At 42.7% G+C, this 24,841-nt stretch overlaps 1 protein-coding gene across 1 annotated transcript in view; it reads left to right on the forward strand.

Moving 5' to 3' along the window:
- Nucleotides 1-24,841, forward strand: part of LOC124548682 (neurotrimin) — a gene marked incomplete at its 3' end in the record, with an annotated part of 1,196,053 nt that overhangs the window by 1,025,661 nt on the left and 145,551 nt on the right. The gene's annotated exons all lie outside the window — the stretch shown is intronic.

The following is a 24,841-nucleotide window of genomic DNA, read 5'->3' on the forward strand; positions in this document are numbered from 1 at the left end:
CATTGTTTGGAAGCATCAAATCATCTCTAACAGAACGTAGGCGTCCTACTGTCTACCGTGGATGTTTACAAGAACGTCTGACAGTGCGACTTTCCCTATATCTGCAGACGACTCATACAGCCCATGAAAAATCAGTAAAGACACCCTCCCCCCCCCCCCCCCCCCCAAGCAGACGGTAAGAAAAACTGTCTCACTTCTGAACGCCTCTCCTTTTGCGCCAAAACTTATAAGAATGTTGAAACCAAGTGGTGCAGTTCCTCCGTGGCTGTATGGACTTCCAAAGATCCATAACAAAGATGTTACTATGCGACCAATAATGAGTAACATTGGCTGTGCCAGTTTCTTAGTGTCGTTTTAAGTGCGCAGATTTCATTGTGTGAAGAAAATGGCTCAGTAGTGCTACAAGATAAGCCATAGCATGCTGTGTTACCTAGTCCTGTCACGAATTAGGCCATATGCTAAGATAACTGTTCTCATAATCTACTTTACGTTATTTTTGGCGTGAATTTCAATTGTCTAAACTCAAAAGAACCCGTTCTACTTCCAAAAGTAACGAAAGTAACCGCGTCAGAGTCTGACAACACACAGCAAAAGAACACAAAACACGAAAACTCCCGTAAATAAATTCGTAAATCATTTACGAAATGGCTATAATTCTATGCGGCTATAACGGAAGAGCCAAACAAATTCACTGAGTATATCATACAAATTTTACGTAGCTGACATCTGTCAGACTCAAAACTAGCACCTATAGCATACCTCCCACCAATACTGAATGAGCCACATAACTACCGGCCGCTGTTTCAGAGCAGTTCTAGGCGCTTCAGTCCGGAACCGTGCTGCTGCTACGGTCGCAGGTTCGAATCCTGCTTCGGGCATGGATGTGTGTGATGTCCTTAGGTTAGTTAGGTTTAAGTAGTTCTACGTCTAGGGGACAGATGACCTCAGATATTAACTCCCTTAGTGCTTAGAGTCATTTGAACCATTTTGAGCCACATAACTGATTAGTTGGCGTTCAGAGTTTAACGGCGGACGCCGCAGTTTAGACGGGCTGGCGCATACCACAACAGAATACGAGAATGCGCCCAATAAAAAACGCAATATACTTGCGTGAGAACACACCCCTCGAAAAGAATACATAAAACACACGCAATCATAACTAAAATAAAATAAATGACTAAGATATTGGTAGTAAATAGCAGTAACTATTATTAATGATGGGTCAACAATGTCAAATGGTTCAAATGGCTCTGAGCACTATGGGACTTAACAGCTGTGGTCATCAGTCCCCTAGAACTTAGAACTACTTAAACCTAACTAACCTAAGGACATCACATACATCCGTGCCCGAGGCAGGATTCGAACCTGCGACCGTAGCAGTCGCGCGGTTCCGGACTGCGCGCCTAGAACCGCGAGACCACCGCGGCCGGCTCAACAATGTCAACATAGACAGTAAACACGCTTCACTAAAATTGAATTTGTTTGTATGGAAAACAAATAATGAGAAAATTTTGCCACAAAAGAGAAAGTAATTGCATTTTAAACTCCATGAAATTCTTTGAATCTTTACACGGGGAGAGAGAGTGGCGTTGCAGCTCATCTTATTGTAAACGATGCGTTGTGACACCAGCACCTCTCCGTTGATCCTGGCGTCGTAATTATTGTTGCGCCATCAGCCATGAAGTTACAAAAGTTATTACCCCTTCCTTGGAATATGATTCGCCATGTGAAATTATCATTCGTATAATTTCTTCGGTCACAGACCGTTTAGATGTAGTTGTTGCTGTGTAAATTTACGTTCATATGTGTGCGATTTCCACGTTCTTTACGTATAGTTCTGTTTACAACGTCCCGTGCAGTTTTAAAACAGTACAATACGTGCTTCTACTCTCCGATGGCAAAATTACAGTCCATCCGCTTTAAGTAATCATTATCGTGGATTCACAGTTGTGGCGAAAACAGTACCACACACCATATACTACGATGTTTGAAAGCCTTCTCGGCGACAGTTACGTTACAATGCATACAACAGCTCATTAAGTTGCACGCAAGATAACAAATTCAATGTACATTAGTTCCTGTAACTTGGTTCCCTGCGAAACATCTCGCTTCTAACCACGATATAGTCCATTCGCGTAAGCATTGTCATTGCTGTTTATAGTATTCAATGATGATCACTGTAATCACAGTCTAAAATTCGTTTCATAACGTCCAGGCCGAAATTTAGTTTACACCGTAACCGAAAAATAAGAATCCGCCATAAATTTTCATGTGATTTTGTCTAGCACAATTAGACAGCATACGAGCGCTCGCCATGATGCAACACACCCATTGCATGTCATTGTTCGCCTGTTCGATATCGCTCTCGCATCGCAATTCATACAACAGTATTGCACATTACATTTGATTTCACACAGCGCATTTCGCAAAAGCATTACAAGGGACATCGAACATACAATGGCATTTTCGCATACTCGATAAATACAGGCTCATGTGGCAATGTAAATGAAACAAAAGGAAGTTACATTTTATACTACAAAACAAACCAACAAATATTCTAAACCATCAAAGGTGTGTGTGGAGAGTAAATGAAGCAGAAGGAAAGAAAGAGGAAAGGAAAAAAATGTGCAGCTCTTGCATCAGAACTGGCAACCTTAAATCACTGAAACTGAATAGTTCTGATTTATAGTCAGCTTCGATATGGTGTGCATACGAAGAAAGATTCCTCTTTCAGATTGTTTATCTGTTGTTGTCAACAGTTTTGATAAAAGTGTTTCAGCTTTGTTCAAACATTTTATGTATTTAATAAAGAATCTCTTGACAGACTGACTGTGTAGCCATGGGTAGCCCTTTGTCGTCCTTCATGGCCAGATTCTATATGGAGGATTTCGAGGAATAGGCGTTGGAATCTGTTAGTTTCAAGCCACAGTACATTAGCGATAAGTTGAAAATTCAATTGCAGTGTGGCCCAGGTTGAAGACAAATTACAATAAATTTTGAATCATCTGAATTCCATCCGTGGGAAAATCCAGTTTACAATGGAAATTGAAAAGATAGTATGCCTGCAATTTTTTGATTTTTTGTTTCCTCGCTAAGATGATGGGACTTGAGACATGAACTATATCGAAGGCTGATGTGCAAATAGCTGCCAACATCCTTCTCATAAGAAAACTGTTCTCAGAACTTTGGTGCACAGAGCTGACTTCACTGCTCACGAGACCAGTCTCCTTGTTTGACCTCTGCATTTGAACAGAGCTTTTGAAGCCAACTTGTATTCTCCTCAGCAGATACGTAAGGCGCTACGAATAAAACAAAAAGGGGGGGGGCTAATAAATCCACAGAAAGATATAGAAAGATTGAAAGCCATGCTTCTCCTGACTTATATGGGAGGCCTACCGTGAAAACCAGGACGGACTCTCGACAAACAGAAAATATAAGAGAGTTTTACGCCCTCCGCCGAAGACTTAACGATGATTTCATACCTTTCATACACCCGACACACAACTGGTACAGGACATAAAAGATGCACAGATCACCCTAGGTACACCGGCCTGTTACAGCCCATCGCCATAAACACTGTTTACTCAATGCTATACTAAAATGTCGAAATTCTTGCGCCGACTCATTCTTCTGGAAGTGAAGGAAGCTGTTAAAACATGTTGGCGAAGAATGAAATTAACAGAGATAATGGTTTCAACTTGTGCAAGTCAAGGAACCGAGCACATTCTTTGAAAACCTGGCTAAGAGATCCCCACAGTGTAGTGCAGAGTGATACGTAGACATCCCAGCGTGAATCGACAGCGTAGCCAGAGATTCAGTTCATCCATATGTGTACTACTTGGCAGCCGATGAAAGTGTCTGGCGCCTGTGTATCTGTGGTAGCGTGCGCAGTGGCGCGATCGGCGGATTTAAATGCTCGGATTGAGTCCTGCAGCGTTAATCTCTTGGCCGAACGGTATACCACAGAAAGTGGAATTTATGCAGCTGCACGTCCGAAATTTAATTGCACAGTCACTGCGCCACGAAAACATGAAGATGAAGAACAAGGTTAACGACATTCCCATCCACTGTATAAGCTTTGCAATTCATAATTCTGTACCTGCAAATAGTGACAAGTAAATACTATTTTCCTGTAAGGTAGTTGCAAAAACATTGAAAAAACTTGACAGCCAGTACGAGTACCAAAATAATGACCCCGGAAGTAACATCAAAAGAGACAAACACTAGTAAATGAACAATGTAGTGTTGTAAGAAAGAAACATTGTGCTAATAAATGTATCAACTGGAAAAAGTAGACACTGCTTTGAAAATAAATCTCTAAGATACCAAAACCGTGAATCGCACACAATTTTTCATTCACATAGTTAGTTTCAAAAATAGACCAAATACCTCTGAAGATTACACACTGTCTTGTAAGAGGGACTGCTGAGGCCACATGTACACGTCTTGAATAATAACCGCCTGGGTGCTCTTGTAAATAATTTATTTAACGACCGGTTGCGGAGGTTTGAACCATTGTCCTCCCGAATTCGAGTCCAGTGTGCTAACCATTGTGCCACCTCACTCGGTAATGAAAAAATTGTGCAAGATGCTCGAAATTCTGAGAAAAATATGGATAAGCTGTAGGGAAAGTCGGTTGATATAACGTGTACAGGAACCAAGAGGAAACTGTAAGAGTGGAAGACCAAGGGGTGCAAGACAGGGATGTAGTCTTTCTCTCCTGCTGTTGCAGCTACAGGGTGTTACAAAAAGGTACGGCCAAACTTTCAGGAAACATTCCTCACACACAAAGAAAGAAAATATGTTATGTGGACATGTGTCCGAAAACGCTTACTTTCCATGTTACAGCTCATTTTATTACTTCTCTTCAAATCACATTAATCATGGAATCGAAACACACAGCAACAGAACGTACCAGCGTGACTTCAAACACTTTGTTACAGGAAATGTTCAAAATGTCCTCCGTTAGCGAGGTTACATGCATCCACCCTCCGTCGCATGGAATCCCTGATGCGCTGATGCAGCCCTGGAGAATGGCATATTGTATCACAGCCGTCCACAATACTAGCACGAAGAGTCTCTACATTTGGTACCGGGGTTGCGTAGACAAGAGCTTTCAAATGCCCCCATAAATGAAAGTCAAGAGGGTTGAGGTCAGGAGAGCGTGGAGGCCATGGAATCGGTCCGCCTCTACCAATCCATCGGTCACCGAATCTGTTGTTGAGAAGCGTACGAACACTTCGACAGAAATGTGCAGGAGCTCCATCGTGCATGAACCACATGTTGTGTCGTGCTTGTAAAGGCACAAGTTCTAGCAGCACAGGTAGAGTATCCCATATGAAATCATGGTAACGTGCTCCATTGAGCGTAGGTGGAAGAACATGGGGCCCAATCAAGACATCACCAACAATGCCTGCCCATACTTTCACAGAAAATCTGTGTTGATGACGTGATTACACAGTTGGTGCGGATTCTCGTCAGCCCACACATGTTGATTGTGAAAATTTACAATTTTATCACGTTGGAATGAAGCGTCATCCGTAAAGAGAACATTTGCATTGAAATGAGGATTGACACATTGTTGGATGAACCACTCGCAGAAGTGTACCCCTGGAGGCCAATCAGCTGCTGATAGTGCCTGCACACGCTGTACATGGTACGGAAACAACTGGTTCTCCCGAAGCACTCTCCATACAGTGACGTGGTCAACGTTACCTTGTACAGCAGCAACTTCTCTGGCGCTGACATTAGGGTTATCGTCAACTGCACGAAGACTTGCCTCGTCCATTGCAGGTGTCCTCGTCGTTCTAGGTCTTCCCCAGTCGAGGTGTCCTCGTCGTTCTAGATCTTCCCCAGTCGCGAGTCATAGGCTGGAATGTTCCGTGCTCCCTAAGACGCCGATCAATTGCTTCGAACGCCTTCCTGTCGGGACACCTTCGTTCTGGAAATCTGTCTCGATACAAACCTACCGCCCCACGGCTATTGCCCCGTGCTAATCCATACGGAAGGACGACGGTTCAATCCCGCGTCCGGCCATCCTGATTTGGGTTTTCCGTGATTGCCCCAAATCAATCCAGGCACATGCCGGGATGGTTCCTCTGAAAGGGCACGGCCGACTTCCTTCCCCATCCTTCCCTAATCCGATGAGACCGATGACCACGCTGTCTGGTCTCCTTCCCCAAACCAACCAACCTAATCCATACGTCAAATGGGCATCTTCCAACTCCGCATTTGTAAACATTGCACTGACTGCAAAACCACGTTCGTGATGAACACTAACCTGTTGATGCTACGTACTGATGTGCTTGATGCTAGTACTGTAGAGCAATGAGTCGCATGTCAACACAAGCACTGAAGTCAACATTACCTTTCTTCAATTGGGCCAACTGGCGGTGAATCGAGGAAGTACAGTATATACTGACGAAACTAAAATGAGCTCTAACATGGAAATTAAGCGTTTCCGGACACATGTCCACTTAACATCTTTTCTTTATTTGTGTGTGAGGAATGTTTCCTGAAAGTTTGGCGTACCTTTTTGTAACACCCTGTATACATCGAAGAAGCAATGACGAATATAAAGCAAAGGGTTAAGAGTGGGATTAAAATTCAAAGTGTAAGGATATCAGTGATAATATTCGCTTATCACATTGCTATCCTCTTTGATAGTGAAAAATCTGCTGAATGCAATGTAAAATCTAATGAGAACACAATATGTATTGAGAGTAAATTGACGAAAGACGAATGTAATAAGAAGTAGCAGAACTGAGAAAAGCGGGAGACTTAACATCAGAAATGACGGTCACGAAGTAGATGAAGTTAAAGAATTCTGTTCCCTAGGCCACAACCCACGACACACTGAAACGTCCGCTTACAAAAATTGTACATGACTGTGCTTACACTGACACACAATATTTTTTATCGCAACGCAATCTGACTTTCAAAAATCCCTACAAAAGAATGCCCCTGACTAACATTAACCTATACGTTTAAAAAATCACTTATCTCACAAAAATCTTCGTTAGTCGAACTACTGCAATACAGCGAGCGCCACTACTGCCAGCTAAATAAAAGATTCAAACTACTAAAAGCACTAACTACTGATAGGCATAGTTAGCAAAGGAAAGATTTTGATAGAGAACAAACAATGTATTTACCTTAATAGTGTCAAAAGTCATAATATATATAGCAGTTCATGACATCCATTCTTACAAATGTACTGTTTCTGATGGACACACGTCCAGATGATCCGCTCTCAAAAATCCGGCATTTCACTTCCCCACATCCACCACTGCTGGTGGCTCACCTCCAACTGCGCAACGCTAGGCGCTGTTAACATCCAGCTGCCCAACACTACAATAGCCAACAACAATGCAAACCAGCCACAGACTGCACACAGCACAGCCAGTGATTTTCATACAGAGCGATACGTGGCGTTACCAATAAGAAAAACCTAAACAGCCTACTTGCATGCTCCCCACAAAAAATTTTACCAATTGTTTTGGGCAGTGGCCAATAATGATTTGATAACATTTTTCATAATTACAATAAAAAAGATATGAAATGCACACACTTATTGATATAATGTTGGTCAAAAGCTAAAATTTTCTCACAGTCCGTAAAGACAGTCCTGATCATTCATCACAGTAAAACTGCAGTGGTTTTTTTTTCTCACAGTCTGAGCAGTAAAAGAGAATGCACACGGAAGTAGTGGATTTCCATGCAGTCTTGAAGAAGTGGAGTTGTCCTTCCAATGGAAAGACAGTGCTGACTCTTGACATGCAGACAGGTAATGGGCCACAACAGAGCAAACCCACAGCAGAGTCAGTCGAAGTTTTGAAGAATATTGTTAGGCAGGTCATCACAGAGCAGACCCACTGTAGTCATGGTAGAGAGTATGGTATTGGTGGGCGACCAGAGGTGCAGACCCACTGCAGTCCTTATAGAAATAATGGCATTGGTGAATCATCAAAGGTGCAGACCGACTGTAGCCCTTGTAGAGACGACCAGCAGCCATCTGTTGCGACTGTGCATGTGCACAATCACCATCGAAGAGTCTTGCAGAGGATATAGCAAGTCCATAAACCACCACCTGTCCACTCACAAAAACTTTGTTTGAAATGTCCTTAGAATCAGCAATGCTGTTATCCAGTCCCTTGCTGAATTATTAACACACATGCAAACACTAACAGTCCCCTTTCTTCTCGCATATTCTGCGTGTTCTATGACCAACAAAAACGTGTACAGTGAAATGAAACTTAATTTGAAGAACTGGAGTCTATAAAATTATAAATTTACAACATAAGAATACAATTACAAAGGTACAAAATACATCATTAAAGAACATAACAGTGCAGATAACATTTGTGGTAATACAGGCATTACAAAAGAATAGAAATAAACATATACATCAGTGTTACAGGAATTATGACATAAGTAAATATATAAAATAATGAGAATAGTTTTCGAAACATTAATTTCACATATGAGCATTGCAACAGAACAGAATAAATAATGTTTAAACATCTTTACAAAGTAAATAACATATTATCAGAAAAATTCTACAACGTAACTCTCATCAGATAAACACATAAAGACAGGAAGAACACAAATACCCAAGGGTACACAAACACATAGTGGGGTAACACAAGGAAAGGATAGGGCTTGTTTTACTGCAGTATTTTGCAAACAAAACTTTCTTTACTTCTCGGAGAACTCCCTTCATTCTTCATTATTTCCAAAAAGTCCTATCTATACCTGCATTCTGTACTTTTTTCGTATAACTTCTCAATGCATTTCTTCCCGTTCATTGCAACTCATTCTCTTATGTAGTCTACCCCTCTCAAGCTAACTTAAATCTACTGAGCTCAGATGCATAAACTAAGGGACGAGGCAATGCAGCAGTACAAAACATTTAATACAAACAGCAATGACAAAAAAATAGAAATTGGCAAAGCAAGCAGCAGTAAATGTAATAACTTATATCTAAACATGACAAACCCACAAGAAGAAGAAATTGTACACTAAAGACAACAATGCTGATAAGGGAAATGCCTATTCACATCTTAATATCTATGTCATTAAAGTGGTGCACCAAAAGAACTTAAAAGAAAATTATGTATACAGTTGCTGTTATTTGTCCCTTCTTATTGTTCTTTCCTTTCCAAGTGCTCCTTTTTCGAAGAATGTGGATCATAAAATTATTTAATAGATCTGTTGACAGAAAGTGTTCACATTAGAAAATGCAATTAATTTTATTTTATAAAACCAATGATGCAACACAGCTGGAAAACAGATATTAAATGAAATAAGCAACTATGTACAAAGTAAAGCATAAAAATATCATTCAATAGTCATGTGGCATTTCATAAGTTAGTAGAAATTCTCTCAACTCTCGTAGAAAGACGCTTGCCATAATCAGGTGTGCAGATGTAAGTATTTTTCCAAGTAATGAGCGTGTCGTATTTGCGATGGTTTCTAGAATGGAATGTCAATAGGTTAATGGCCTCTCCTTTTTTTGTTGTGCCTCTGAAAGGCACACACTAATGGCTTTTTTCCAGGCGACTGTCACGCAGCTGGGTGCTTACAGTGACCTACCTTCCTTACCGAAATATTTACGACATCAGTTTCAGCTACAGTGACAGTTTGATACAAAAAAAATTTCACAGGTTGAAAATTTGCATTGCAAATGTGTAGAAACAAAATCCTATAAACATAACAGCGTCCAAAAAATTTTCGCCGGCATTGTGTTACCTTCACGCATATAAACACATTTCATAACTCTTAAAGTACGATTCTTGATTTGCAACATCCTTTTTCACAAACCAGAGTCGCTAACCACTACTCATTATCCCTTACCTTATTACACGTATACATATTCATCGACACTTCTTCAATATTTCATCATAACAGATACGTAGCATAATAAACATTCCTCAAGAGCATAATACACATCTTCGTCGTAATAATAACATCACAACACCTCAGTCAAATCTCAAAAACGTCGTAGCTGTCTGCAATAATTTCAAAACCTAAAAAAATTCTCTGCTCATTTAAATAGTGTCATCTACCTCAAACGTACTTTAAAAATCATGATCTCATACCAAATACATCATTCAAAGCTCTCATAGGATCACAATGGTTGCGAAAAATATATGAACAATTCACAGAATACAATTTCATAAGTGTGAAGTTATTCAACTGTGTAACTGTGTAAACATCTGTCACTGACGTAGTAAAAAAAATGTTTGTTTCTCTGTTAAATAATCAGATAGCTGTGTAATTCTGTGTTAGAGGAATATGGTACCGATGTGTAAAGTTGTATAAGCAAATACCATATTAGCTAGGGCTCCTTGTGCTTGCCAAACACATGGTACACAAAGTAGGTGTGAACCCCCCCTGAGTATTAATGTAATTATACCCTCAGATGTTACAGATTACAGAAATGGATTGAAATGTATCACGGAAAACTTTCTTTGTAATTCAAAAATCTTTAAAAATAAATGTCTTAAGTACAAAATTAATCACTCAAATGCGTGTCCTGTAGCGCTAAATGTGCGTCTTGCTGTAAGATAATTCTGTGGAACTGTCGTAGTTATCGTCCTCTGTAAGAAAAGTTCCGCTGAAGTCAGTGTACTCACCTCCTCATAAACAAAAGTGAAATGCTTTGCGTATAGATATCTTAGTTATTACGCTTATTGCCGTGATGAAGAAAGTACTGTGCTGTAACGTATTATTGTGCTACGGAAAAGGCTGTCTCATTGTAGCTATACCACAAAAGTTACTACTAAAACATGTTTTACTTTCCAGAAGAATTCAGAAAAACTGTGCAGATATAAAACAGATACAGCGCAAAAGCAATAATACAAATTGTGTCACTCATTAGTAGTGTCATGATATAATCGTGTAGCTGTCAAATAAACTAATCACTGTGTCATCTGATATCTCTCAGAAAGTACTTTAAATCCAGAATGTATTTTCAAGTGAACCAAAATGTTGCATTAGCATCTCATTAGCAGTACTGGTACATGTTCTAAGTATGTGAGCCTTATGGTCGTTACGTAATCGTGCAACTAACAGGCAAGAATGTACATACACAATAACACTGTGTCGTCTGTTCACTATAATAATGCATTCGTAATTTCTGTTGAAATAAGTTCTCTTGGCTCTTGACTGGATGTTTATCTTCAAACATTGTTGCGTGTTAACAGTTTCTAAGTCTGACAAAGCATACTAGTAACGTGAAGTGATAAGTTGTATGGCAAAGACAAAGTTAAAAAGCAGATTATCTCTCAATAAACGGTTTTACATGCGAAATGTGGTGTAACCCTTTACTCTTCCTAGTATGCAGAATTTCAACTTTAAAGCAATTATCATGTGGTATACGTCGGTAAGGAATGCTAAAATTTTGTCAAGGTTAGCGTCTATGTTATTTTTCGCTGCGCCAGCCGAAGCACGTGGCTGCATGCGGTGCCAGTCATTGTCTGTCTTTTTGTTGGTGCGCGTCGTTATTGGGATTTGGAGGTCTAACTTCTACAAATTCACCTTGTCCAGGGGGCCCTGCCCTGTTTGTATGTCGCCAGTTCTGATGAATTACAGTTCTGTCGTTATGTCGATAGATTATATAGTTTCTTTTTTGTCGGTCATGTGGTGGAGAATTTCTTCCGGAATCGTAACTGCACGGTGGACTGTTGCATCTGAAGTTATTGTCTCCCGTGATAATAATAGTTCTGGTGGCCATATTGTCTGTTTCTATGTAATTCTGATCTTGTACTTCCCGGATTTCTCTTTTGTGTTGCGTATTAATTTGATTCTGATTTTGTTTGAATTTCTTAATTTGTTCATACTCTTCTGTGTCAGTGAAGGCTACATTTCTTGAGTCACTCAGATCATCATCCACCTTTGTAGATAAGTTAGTGAACTGATCCGAAAGTTCGGCTACTTTCTCCGATAGTGAACTTATTTCCTCAGTGTGTTTTTCTGAACCAAGTTTCGTAGCGTCCATTTGTGTTGAAATCGTATCTACTGTGTCCTTTAAGTTTTCCTGAGTTTTTGGAAGTTGCATAACCGAATCGGTAGATGCAGCTGAGTAAATTTCAGCTTGCAAGATGTCGTGATTTTCATGAACAATAGTTTGCAGTTCCTTTATGGCTGCTTCTTGATTCTGTAATGCACTTTCATGACGCGAAAAAATAGGTTGGAAATGCTCACAAATGTGTGTTTTTACGACATTACAGACTTTTTGACATTTGGATTCGATTTTATGTAACTCAGTAGTTAAATTTTCACGTGTTTGTTCAAGCGTGGTGTCTAACTTTTGAAGATTTTGTTCCATTGCATCTAACTGTTGCTGTGTTTGTCTCTGATTTTGTTTCATTTGCTAATTTAATTGCAATAATAATATATTAGTGTCTGGAATCTGTTCCTCTATGCTTTTCGCAGTGCATTTGCGCCGGCAACATTCACATTTTGACGAGCGGAAAATGTGTCTTGACTTATTTGAGAAAACGGTGAAGACGCAAAACCTGAATCTACAGTATTAGCAAGATTGTGTCCTATCATTTCGGATTCCTGAGGCGAACTGTTGCCGACCGATCGGTCGATAATGCTTCCCTGTTCACTAATCGTTTCGCTGTCTACACCATTATTTGCAGCCCGCTCCATTTCCCTATGCACAATTACCAAATTACTAGTGTGAACATTAGTTAATTCATTACACGGTGGCGGTAACACTGCTTTCGTCTTCACTGTCATTTATCAGTTTACTTTGGAGCGTAGTATTACGTTTTTCACACGCCATTATTGTCACAATATTTCACACGACAACACAGAAAAGCGCAATTTGATGAGCAAAATAAGAAAACACATTAACATAGCATTGAAAATAATATCTCCTTAATTGCAAGCGCAGCTGCAAAATACTTGGTACAAATCTACATGCATGCCACAACTGTTTTACTGTACAACAATGAAAAACTACAACTACAAAGGAAATTCTCTCTATAATTACGTGCTAGCAGTAAACAATAGCTACCTAATTACACAAACTACAAGAAAAAATCAGAAGACTCCAGTGAGGTATCCTCGGCTAAGGGTCGACATATGAAACGTCCCCTTAGAAAAATTGTACGTGACTGTGCGCAACGCAATCTGACTTTCAAAAATCCCTACAAAAGAATGGCCCTGACTAACATTAACCTATACGTTTCACAAATCACTTACCTCACAAAAATCTTCGTTACTCGAACTACTGCAATACAGCGAGTGCCACTACTGCCTGCTAAATAAAAGGTTCAAACTACTGAAAGCACTAACTACTAAAGGCATAGTTAGCAAATGAAAGATTTTGATAAAGAACAAACAATGTACACTGCTGGCCACCGTAAATGCAACACCCTGAAGGAAGCATCCGAATCAAGTGAAATTTACACCATGAGGTTGCAGCGATAAGATATGCAACTGATTAGATTTTCAACGCAGACGCACATCACGCGCGCCTGTGGCGCCACCTCATAGCGCCATTTAAAGCTTGGCGATTTCGACGAGTGTACGTTCGGCACGTGTGTTTACCTTGTTGTTGTTTCACAAGATGATCAGTTATGCCTCGTAGACAACAGCGAACATCGTTTGATCAAGTATCCGAGTTCGACAGAGGAAGGATACTTGGATTACCGGGATTGTGGATTATCATGCAGAGAAATCGCTAGTCGTGTTGGACGAAACCAAACAACTGTAATGCGGATATGTGACCGTTGGATTCAGGAGGGTACGACGAACCGACGTGGTCGATCGCATTCACCTCGGTGCACCACTGCACGTGCTGATAGGCAAATTGTGCGCATGGCAGTGATGCATCGCTCAGTGACATCCCGAACCATAGCACAGCACATTGCGTCTGTAACGCATCATCCAGTGTCTGCGCGTACCATTCGACGCCGTTTACAGCAGAGTGGTCTGTCCGCAAGACGTCCATTGCTTCGTCTACCATTGACGCAGAACCACAGACGTCTCCGTCGCCAGTGGTGTGATGACAGACGGATGTGGACGGCAGAATGCAATGACGTTGTCTTTACTGACGAGGCACGCTTCTGTCTGCAGCACCACGATGGTCGCATTCGAGTGTGGAGACACCGTGGAGAGAGGATGCTGGACAGCTGCATTATGCACCGCCACACTGGTCTTGCACCGGGTATTATGGTATGGGGCGGTATTGGATATTACTCTCGCACGCCTCTAGTACGCATTGCTGGTACTTTAAATAGCCGGCGCTACATATCCGAAGTGCTGGAGCCAGTTGTTCTTCCTTACCTTCAGGGCTCGGCCACAGCCATAATTCAACAGGATAATGCGCGACCACACGTGGCACGCATTGTCCAAAGGTTCTTCGTCAATAACCAGATTGAATTGCTTCCCTGGCCGGCTCGCTCTCCTGATCTTTCGCCGATAGAAAACATGTGGTCCATGGTTGCAAAACGAGTGACCCAGATTACATCCCCAGCTGCCACACCAGATGATCTATGGCAACGTGTGGAAGCTGCTTGGGCTGCTGTACCTCAGGAACACATGCAACGTCTCTTTGACTCAATGCCGAGACGTGTGGCAGCGGTGATCTCCAACAATGGCGGATACTCTGGCTACTGATTCTGGCAGGAACCACATGTCACAGACGTCTGTAAACGTAATCATTTGATACTTGGTCAACATGTTATCTACAAAATAAATTTTGTTGTGCTACCTCTTGTCTTTCATGGTGTTGCATTTACGGTGGCCAGCAGTGTATTTACCTTAATAGTGTTCAAAAGTCATAATATATATAGCAGTTCATGACATCCATTCTTACAAATGTACTGTTTCTGATGGACACACGTCCAGATCATCCGTTCTTAAAAATTCGCCATCTCGCTTCCCCACATCCACCACTGCTGGCGGCTCACCTCCAACTGCGCAACGCTATGCGCTGTTAACATCCAGCTGCCCAACACTACAATAGCCAACAACAATGCAAACCAGCCACAGACTGCACACAGCGCAGCCAGTGATTTTCGTACAGAGCGCTACGTGGCGTTACCAATAAGAAAACCTAAACAGCCCACTTACAACACGGTGGTAGAAGGAAGTTTGGAACACAGCATTCTGTGATAGTGAAACATAGACTGTGGGGAAACCGGAAGAAAAGGGAATCGAAGCATTTGAGATGTGGTGCCACAGAAAAATGTTGAAAATCAGTTTTAATGACAAAGTAAGTAGAGTAGAGGTTTTCCCCAGAATTGGTGATTAAAGGAATATACGGAAAACTCTGACACCAATAAGGGACAGAATGATAAGTCATCGGTTAAGGCATCAGAGAATAACTTATACTGTACTCGTGGGAGCTGCAGAGGCCAAAAACGGTAGAGGAAGTCCGAGGTTGGAATACATCCAGCAAATAATTCCTGGCTGCTAGCATCAAATCACTCAGAAGAACGGTGATTAAAAAAAAGTCGTTAACAACCTTACTCGCCAAGAGCATGGCTTTGGCCTCGAGTCCCTGTCCGTGTCTGCCTCACAGTAATAATCTCTCAGGAAGTTTGAAAACAGCGCAAGCAAAAGAAGCAATATCTACTTTGTTGATAGCAGACCAGAGGAGCTTACGTAGATGTGGCTATAGGTATGTTCAACAAAGAACAAGTGAACGTACTAAAATTTCAGTGAAAGAGTTTTAAAAGATATCAAAACAAAGGAAAACTGGACTTTCTGGTCATTTCCATTGGAAAGTAACAATTTTAGATAAATGGGGATGATGCAGACAGTGAAAAAGTAAAATTCACGCAACATTAGGTGTTATCAAAAAGCTCCTGAAGCCTATCAATTGAGATTTTAAGTTTTACGTACATCGCATTCTGCACTGTCCCTTGCAATGCAGTTCTTTTGGGAGTGAATACATAGACTTCAGCTTTTCTGATATTTTTAAAATGCATTTCGGACATCTTTCTTTATTCTTGTTCCACTTGAATCTCTCTGCATCGGGCATGGATGTGTGTAATGTCCTTAGGTTAGTTAGGTTTAAGTAGCTCTAAGTCTAGGGGACTGATGACCTCATATGTTAAGTCCCATACTGCTTAGAGCCATTTGAACCGTTTGACCACTCGAATCACCACCAGTGTGTCGAATCTTCTCCATTTGTACTTGATTTTCGTATTAGGTAGGAGGATGCTGTCTAGTGAGTACGTTGGCTGTGAATCAACTGTCTTCCTGGCTTTACTCTTCAATAATTTACGCCCTGTGTGGTCATCAACTGTTTTTACGCCACGTCTGCGGACGTTTTCTCCTTATGTCGTTCCTCATATGTCTTAGAACACCGCGGTAAAGAGTGTTGTTACTCTTGACATGTCGAGGTTTAGAACTGTTTCATTGTAACGATTGCTGTTTGGTTTCAAGGTCATAGCCATACAACCAGGTTTCATCATCAATGATAACCTTTAAATGATTGTTTGGATGTAGTTGGAGCAGTTGTTCAAGTTATTTGTAGGCTTCCAAGTGTTGCAGCCTCTGATCGTCTTTAATCAGTAGTGAACGAATTTCGTCACAATCATTATGTTCAGTTCTTTTGATAGCATTACCAATGTTGCAGACATCTTGGGTGGTGCGTCTACGATCTTGCGGAATTAGGTAACTTTCTTTTCCAGTAATTTGTAGTATGGTGCTAGCTGACGGCTGACTGGAATGGTCTCTGTCATTAGGTGATGTTCGTCCAGTTTTGCAACGCTTCTCAGTCGTAAGACTGCGTCTGACCTAACATGTTGTCTGCAAAAACTGGTTTCAAGATTTTCTTTTTTCAAACTTGAACAAAACTGTGTACAGGGTGTTAGGAGCAAAATTGCAGACAGTTTCGTTGACGACTCAGGGCAGTGACTGGACCACACAACATTGGATTTTATTTGATTTGGAGACTAATAATTACAGCTATTACAAGTAGGTTGGTTAGTATCTCCAAGTATGCATGGCAAAAGCAACCTATTTATTTATTTCCCCCTGGGTGGCAGCTCAGGTATTGAAGTACGCAAAACAGATGCCCTATACTGACAGGCATAGTTCACTTTGCGGTGGATCGTACAGAAAACATCGGATGGTAAACTATGTGATGCGTTGCGGGAAAACTGCTAGATGCAGAGGACAAACAACTAACACACAGAAATGGGAATATATTAAGGTACCAATGATCACAGTATCTGTATCTATACCACAAACACCCTGCACTGGCATGGTGCTCTTTGAGGTTAGCCAGTCCAAATCAGGAATCTCAACTAAACACGACAGTGGCAATATGCTCGTCGACTACGAACCAATCCTTTCAGCTCGGAGCTACTTGTCTTACTGAACCAAGAAGGAAACACACGTAATGAACAAAAACGTGGAAACTCATTACCGCTCCAGTACGGTGTCAGAAAACCATTGCCATTCAAAACAGATTCCAGTAGTCTCGGAGAGGATAAATACAGGTCCTCTATCGTTTTCGAGCGATCCTTCTACCATTCTTTCCGCAAAATTATGGCAAGTTCAGGTAACGACGATGGAGATGCATGGCGATCTCGTACACTTCTCTGCAAAGCAGACGACAAAGGGTCAGTAATGTTCAGATCTGATGATTGCAATGGCCAACGGAAATGGGATCCCAGTCCTCGCAAAACCAGTCCTGAAAGATGCGAGCAGTCTGACACGGGGCTATGTTGTCTCGCAACAGAATGTCACCACTAGGGAACAAACAATGTGACATGTAATAGACCTGAGCGGCCAAAATGGTCATACATTCCTTGGCAGTAATGCGACCTGGCAGAGTAACCATGGGGCCATGGACAACCACCATATGGGTGCCTAGATCATCACCGAGCGAGGTGGCGCAGTGGTTAGCACACTGGACTCGCATTCGGGAGGACGACGGTTCAATCCCGTCTCCGGCCATCCTGATTTAGGTTTTCCGTGATTTCCCTAAATCGTTTCAGGCGAATGCCGAGATGGTTCCTTTGAAAGGGCACGGCCGATTTCCTTCCCAATCCTTCCCTAACCCGAGCTTGGGCTCCGTCTCTAATGACCTCGTTGTCGACGGGACGTTAAACACTAACCACCACCACCGCCTAGATCATCACCTAACGCTCAGCGTGTTGCACTCTTGGCGGCAAGTAGTCGGCGTCGTCGCCTTGGGACGGTATACGCCACTGGTAAACGCGGTCAGATACAGTATAATGCAAAGCTCGTCCGATCAAATAACTTTCTTCTATTGCTCCGTAGTGCAGGTCTTGTGGCCCTATCGCTAAGTTTGCGTGTTACGGCCATTTACATTTCTGTCAGTGGTTTTTAAGCTCCATCTCTGCCTGCAATTCCCTGCTTATGGAGCAGTAGTCGTGTTGTTTTGGTGCTGGCGGGGTTCGTGAGTGCGACGTCCAGCTCTGCAGGGATCTTTCACCTGTCATCTTCTTATTTTTCGTCACAGTCCTCTTCAGTGACCTCCTATCATAGTCACTCAACACGTATTTTCGTCTGTATTGCGATTTAGCCGATGACACTTTCCGCTTTCCATCTATACGGTGCAAAGTCTTCGATAACGTGCCTCTTGAAGCACCAGACACTTCGGCTGCCTTGGTTAAGAAGGCACCTACACACGAGCTCCAAACATTTTCCCAAGTTCGAATTCACTTAGTTCGACATAATTGACTAACAGCTACACAGAACACTGTTCTGATCACCGTTGACGTTTGCATCGCATTGAGTGCATTGTCAGGTGTTGTTTGTGATACAATGCAGCAGCGCTACCTGCAGAGTATGCAGAATCTGCGTTTATGTTTGTTTCACGAATTTATCTCAGTAGCTGTGTGGCTAGTCGGCCGAATAGCGAATCCAAGGTCAAGAAACTCGACAACGACCGGGAGAGCCGTGTGCCTACCATATACACTATGCGATCAAAAGTATCCGGACACATCCAGAAACATACTTTTTTCATATTAGGTGCATTTTGATGCCACATACGGCCAGGTGCCCCATATCAGCGACCTCAGTAGGCATTGGACATGGTGAGAGAGCAGAATGGGGCGCTTCGCGGAACTCAAGGACTTCGAACGTGGTCATGTGATTGGGCATCACTTGTGTCATAGATCTGTACGCAAGATTTCCACATTCCTAAATGTGCCTATCTCCAGTGTTTCCGACGTGATAGTGAAGAGGAAACGTAAAGTGACACGTACAGCACAAAAGCGTACAGGCCGACCACATCTGTTGACTGACAGAGATCGCCGACAGTTGAAGAGCATCGTAGTGTGTAGTAGGCAGACATCTATCACATAGGAATTCAAACCTGCATCAGGATCCACTGCAGATACTATGACAGTTAGGCGGGAGGTGAGAAAACTTGGATTTCATGGTCGAGCGGCTGCTTATAAGCCACGTATCACGCCTTTAAATGCAAAACGGCGGTGTACGGAGCGTAATCATTGGACGACTGAACAGTGGAAAAACGTTGTATCGAGCGACGAATCACGGTACAAAATGTGGCGATCCGATGACAGGGTGGGGGTATGGCGAATGTCCAGTGAGCATCTGTCAGCGTGTGTAGTGCCAACAGTAAAATTCGGAGGCGGTGGTGTTATGGTGTGGTAGTGTTTCTCATGGAGGGGGCTTGCATCCCTTGTTGTTTTGCGTGAAACTATCACAGCACAGGCTCACATTGATGTTTTAAGCACCTTCTTCTTTCCGACTGTTGAAGATCAATTTGGGGGTGGCGATTGCATCTTTCAACTGATCGAGCACCTGTTCATAACTCACGGCCTGTGGCGGAGTGGTTACACGACAATAACATCCCTGTAATGGACTGACCTGCACAGAGTCCTGACCTGCATCCTATAGAACACCTTTGGATGTTTTGGGACGCCGACTTCGTTCCAGGCCTCACTGCCCGACGTTGATATCTCTCCTCAGTGCAGCACTCAGTGAAGAATGGGCTGCCATTCCCCAAGAAACCTTCCAGCACCTGACTGAACGTGATCAAGGCTAAGCATGAACCAACACCATACTGAAATCCAGCATTACCGATGGAGGTCTCCACGAAATTGTAAGTCTTTTCAGTCAGGCGTCCGGATACTTTTGACTACATGTTGTAGGCCTCAGTCTCGCGGGGTTAGTCTCATGGTCTAAGACGCCTTGTCACGGTTCGTACGTCTCCCAACGTCGGAGGTTTCAGTCCTTTCTCGGGCAAGGGTGTGTGTGTTAGCGTAATTTAGTCTAAGAAGTGTGTAAGCCGAGGGCTCGATGACCTCAGCAGTTTGGTCGCATAAGAATTTACCACAAATTTCCAATTTACACACACCTCCTAGGGGATGGCATGGCTGTCGGTCGGCCCCGATTGGCCCTCGTAGGGCCAATACCTTGTCTGTTTTATATACTTCCCCAGGTGCTACCATATTTTTGTATGACCCGTCTATGAGGAGACACGGAGCTGCATTTCAGTATGATGGTCCTTTGCCAGAAAAACTGAGTTGTCGGTAACTTTTGGATACAACTATGCCAGATGTCAAAATGATGAAGTATCACGGTAGCGGGGCAAATGTTTCCAGCGATAAGGTACGTTATTTGGAAGAGGAAGGTAATGAAGGTCATACAGCAAATATTTAATTCAGATTGCTGAAGGTAGCTTATGTTTCGTTATCCTTGAGTCATCGGTATTCTGACTGGCTTGATGCAGCTCGCCACGAATTCCTCTTGTGTGCCAACCTCTTAATTTTAGATTAGCACTTTCATCCTAAATCGTTAGTTATTTGCTGGACGTATTTCAATTTCTGTCTTCCCCTACAGTTTTGACCCTCTACTTTTCGCTCTAACACAAGGGAAATTATTCCCTCGTGTCTTACACGTAGCCTATCATCCTGTCCCTTCTCTCTGTTAGTGTTTCTTAAACGCTCCTTCCCGTCCTGATTCTGTGGAGAACATCTGCGTTCCGTTTATTATCAGTCCACCTAACTTTTGACATTGTGTAGGATCATACCTCAAACGCATTGACTCTCGTCTTCTCTACTTTTCCCACTGCCTATGATTCAGTGCTGTGCATCAAACGTACACTGTCAGAAATTTATTCATCAATCTAAGGCCTTTGTTTGACATTCGTAGACTTCTCCTGGCCAGCAATGTCCTCTTCGCCTGTGCTAGTCTGCTTTTTATGTCCTCCTTGCTTCGTCCATCATTTTGCTTCCTATTCCGTGATCACCAATTTTTATGTTCTTCGCTGTTCTCATTACTTTTGCCTTTCTCCGGTTTATTTTGAATCCATGTTCTATACTCATTAGGCTGTTCAATCTGTTCAACAGATCATGTATTCGCCCTCTCTTTCACCTCCAATTTTAACGTCACTTTTGAACCGTTCCTTTTAGTTCCGACACTACTTTTTGCACTCTTACGTCACTAATAAGGACTGAATTCGGTCATGAAGACAGCAGCGTCATAAGTTCAGTGTACTGGGACTGGAACAGAGCCGCAAATATCGTGCCTGCCGCCATCTAGTTCAGTTGCTAGCGGCGCCGCAGTGATTATGGACTGAGGAGGAATTAGGGTGTGAAATGCTGAGGGCCAGTCTACGGCACACCACGTGTCCCTCACCGCGCGGCAGCCACGTAATGGAGTCAGGCCTGCGGTGGGCGCTGCAGCTGACGCGCGCCGCCCAGTGCTGCTGATCGAACGTGTCCCTCTAAACGCCGGACCCTCCCCTGCCACCCTGATTGTGTAAATAGTTAACACAGTTGCGGCGGCCCGCGGCGGAAATTTAAATGGATGATGAATGAAGGCGTGCGGCATTAGTTGCGGCCGGCGCTGAGGTTTTCGGAGCGGTCGGCGGCCGTCCGACTGCGTCGCTGCGTCCCGTCGCTGTGTGCGTCAACGCGGCCGAAGGGAGAAATGGATGGAGCGGCGGTGGGGAACGGGGGTGGGTAAGAGCCATCCCTGCGCGGGCGGCCAGTGGGCTGCGCTCGGCAGCTGCTCTTCCGCCGGAGTAATTGGTAACATTTCAAATCTGCGTCGCTGTGTACGTGGGAAGAGGACTGGCTGCATGTGCTGGTGGCAAAAAGAGGAGGAAAAAATAATACATTTGCGGTCGCGGTGCACAAGCTGTGGGGGCGGCTACGCATCGCTCTCAGTGCCATAATACGCAATAAAAGTTATTATCCTAGAGTCTGCTCATACTTTGCGACCATCTCTGCAATGTAATCGTTACTCCTTCCTGTAATATTCCATCGTAGATGGCTCTTGGAAATATTTTCTGTGTAGAATTATGTTCTCGTATGCGCTATGAGAATAGAGATTATATCATTATTTTACATACCACATGTAAAATCATCGTGTACTGATAATATCAACTGAAGAGCACAAAATCCTCATTAAGGATAGAAGCTGGAGTAATGAATTAAAATTGGTGACACAGGCCGGACTTGAACTCATGTCTCTTGCTTACTAGGCAGATGTGTTATCTATTACACCATGTGGCTAACCCAGCTATATGAACTACCCTCCTTAAAGGCCCTTCCTAACACAAATCTCTCTTCACACCTCAGCCTTCTTCATTTCCTCCTTCTTAAATCATCAGTTTTGCCGAGGCTCTCCGATATTGGAATACGGCATTGGAGTAAGGTAGTCCGTGTTGGTGTCTTAGCGACCATGCCAGGGTGGTGTAGTGGATAACACGTCTACCTACTGAGCAGGAGACCCGGGATCAAGTCCTGGCCTTTGCACAAACTCTAATTCATTACTTTAGCTTCTACGCTTATCAAAGGTAATGTCTCCAGGATAATGTCAATAGATCACCTTTGGCTGTGATATAGGCAGGATTACCCCAGTACGTACAAAGTTGGAGTGCTATGCCAGTATCGGATAGCTGTCGCTACAATTATGGTTTCAGAACTGAAAAATCAATATTAGCTGAAGTGTAAATTGATGTTTGTGTTCGGGACTGCACTGTACTAGAGTAGTCAGTCTGGCTGTGATAGCCACAATAACAGAGTGTTTGCCGAGGATCTTCGATGTTGGAATAGGCCATTGGACTAGGATAATCCGTGTAGCTATCTTAGCGACAATGCCAGCCGGGGTGGTGTAGTAGATAACTTATTTGCCTAGTGAGCAGGATACCCGTATTCAAATCCTAGCCTTGGCACGAATACCCATTTATTACTTCCGGCTCAGTACATCTCCAGGAAAATGAAATTCAATCAGAACTGCACAAGCATTAAGACCATCTGCTTAATAACATCAGTGATACCATTTGGCATGGATTAGACAAGTTATTAGTAATTTTCTGGAGAGATGTGGCGCCAGACCTCAGCACACAGGTCACACAACTTCAACCACTTTACGATCAAATGTTGCGTGGGCGTGGAGATTGTAGGAAATTAACGTTAATTCACTATCAAGCTTCTCAAAACATTACAACATGATTCTGTCCTAGTGTCACGGACAATTATTCTGCCAAGGTGGATGTCTCTCATAGCACAATACTGCACCAGCCAGCCTGTGTTCTTGGCGCAGCGCATGTTTCAAGCAAACCTCACAGTTAGCGTAACAAGAAATGTGATTCTTCCCACAAGGCGTCTTGTTTCCATCGTCGCGCACTCCAGTGCTCACAGACTTGTAACTGACGACATCGTTCGATCAACATGGGAACACAACACATTAAAACCCCATGATCAACAGTGCACTTGACGGTGTGCTGCGAAACACTTGTAAGTCCATTAGCACTGTACTCTGTCCTCAGATCTGCCACAGATCGCCACTTCAACTGCATCACGGAGCAGACAGTAAATCTGGCATGGAGATGCTTGAATCATGAAGAAGAATAGGATATTTGAGAAAGCGGAAGAAAGAAAAATCGATCCCTTAGAGTAGGGCCGGCCAAGCGCTGCACAGTGTGCAGACGTACGAAAGTGCTGCACATGTGCGCACGTGTGCGACAGCGAGCGACAGCGACATCTGTTGTTAGACATGTGTCCTAAATGAACGGCGGCGGCTCTACTTCCCTGTTTATGTGGTACAAGCAAGAGCGCAACATACCCAGTCTCGTTTACCCCTGGTAACCGTAACCTTAACAGAGAAGTACTGAGAAATGGCAGGTACTGTGAAAAAGCAAAGGACGGGAGATCTATGTTCTCAGTCGTTAAAAAATGACTGGGAACTGCAATTCTTTTTTGTAGCCGCTGGTGAAAAGTCACAGTGTTTGCTATGCCGCCGAATAATAGGCGGCCAGCGTAAATTTTCAATTGAAAGACTCTACAATACATATCGCAAAGACGAGTGTAGTGTACTCGAGAGTGAAGAACGGCAAGCAAAATTAAATGTCCTTAAGAAATTGGATGAGACACATCAACTCGATTATCATTTCTCATGACCAGTGATAAACGTGTTTGGATTTATTCCTTTCATAATTAAAAATTATGGTATACTAACTGTGTATTAGTGCCTCATTCTGCTCCATGTTACATTATTATCAGGAAAGTTGGTCATTAAACCGATTGTTCCAATATATAATTACATTTAATTTTTTTTTTTTTATTTTTTTTTTTTATGTGTGAAGGGCTACGCTCAGCTGAAGTCGATAAAACGTAAAATTCATCTAATTGTCGGTTATTATGCAGATTTCAGACGGAGCTGATGAAAGATGTAGCAATAATGGTATTAAATAACAGGTGATCATCGAGAGGTGTGCGGTTATCATTTTGTTCAGAGGTCAGTGAGACAAAAATTATGTGGGTGTAACTGAGGGCACCGAGAATTTGTTATAGGAAACCTTGCATTAGTTTAATGTTATTTGAAATCATGAATAAGGTTCGTTAGAAGTCGCTAAGTG

This window comes from Schistocerca americana, chromosome 1 (genome assembly GCF_021461395.2).
Source record: "Schistocerca americana isolate TAMUIC-IGC-003095 chromosome 1, iqSchAmer2.1, whole genome shotgun sequence".
NCBI lineage: Eukaryota > Metazoa > Arthropoda > Insecta > Orthoptera > Acrididae > Schistocerca > Schistocerca americana.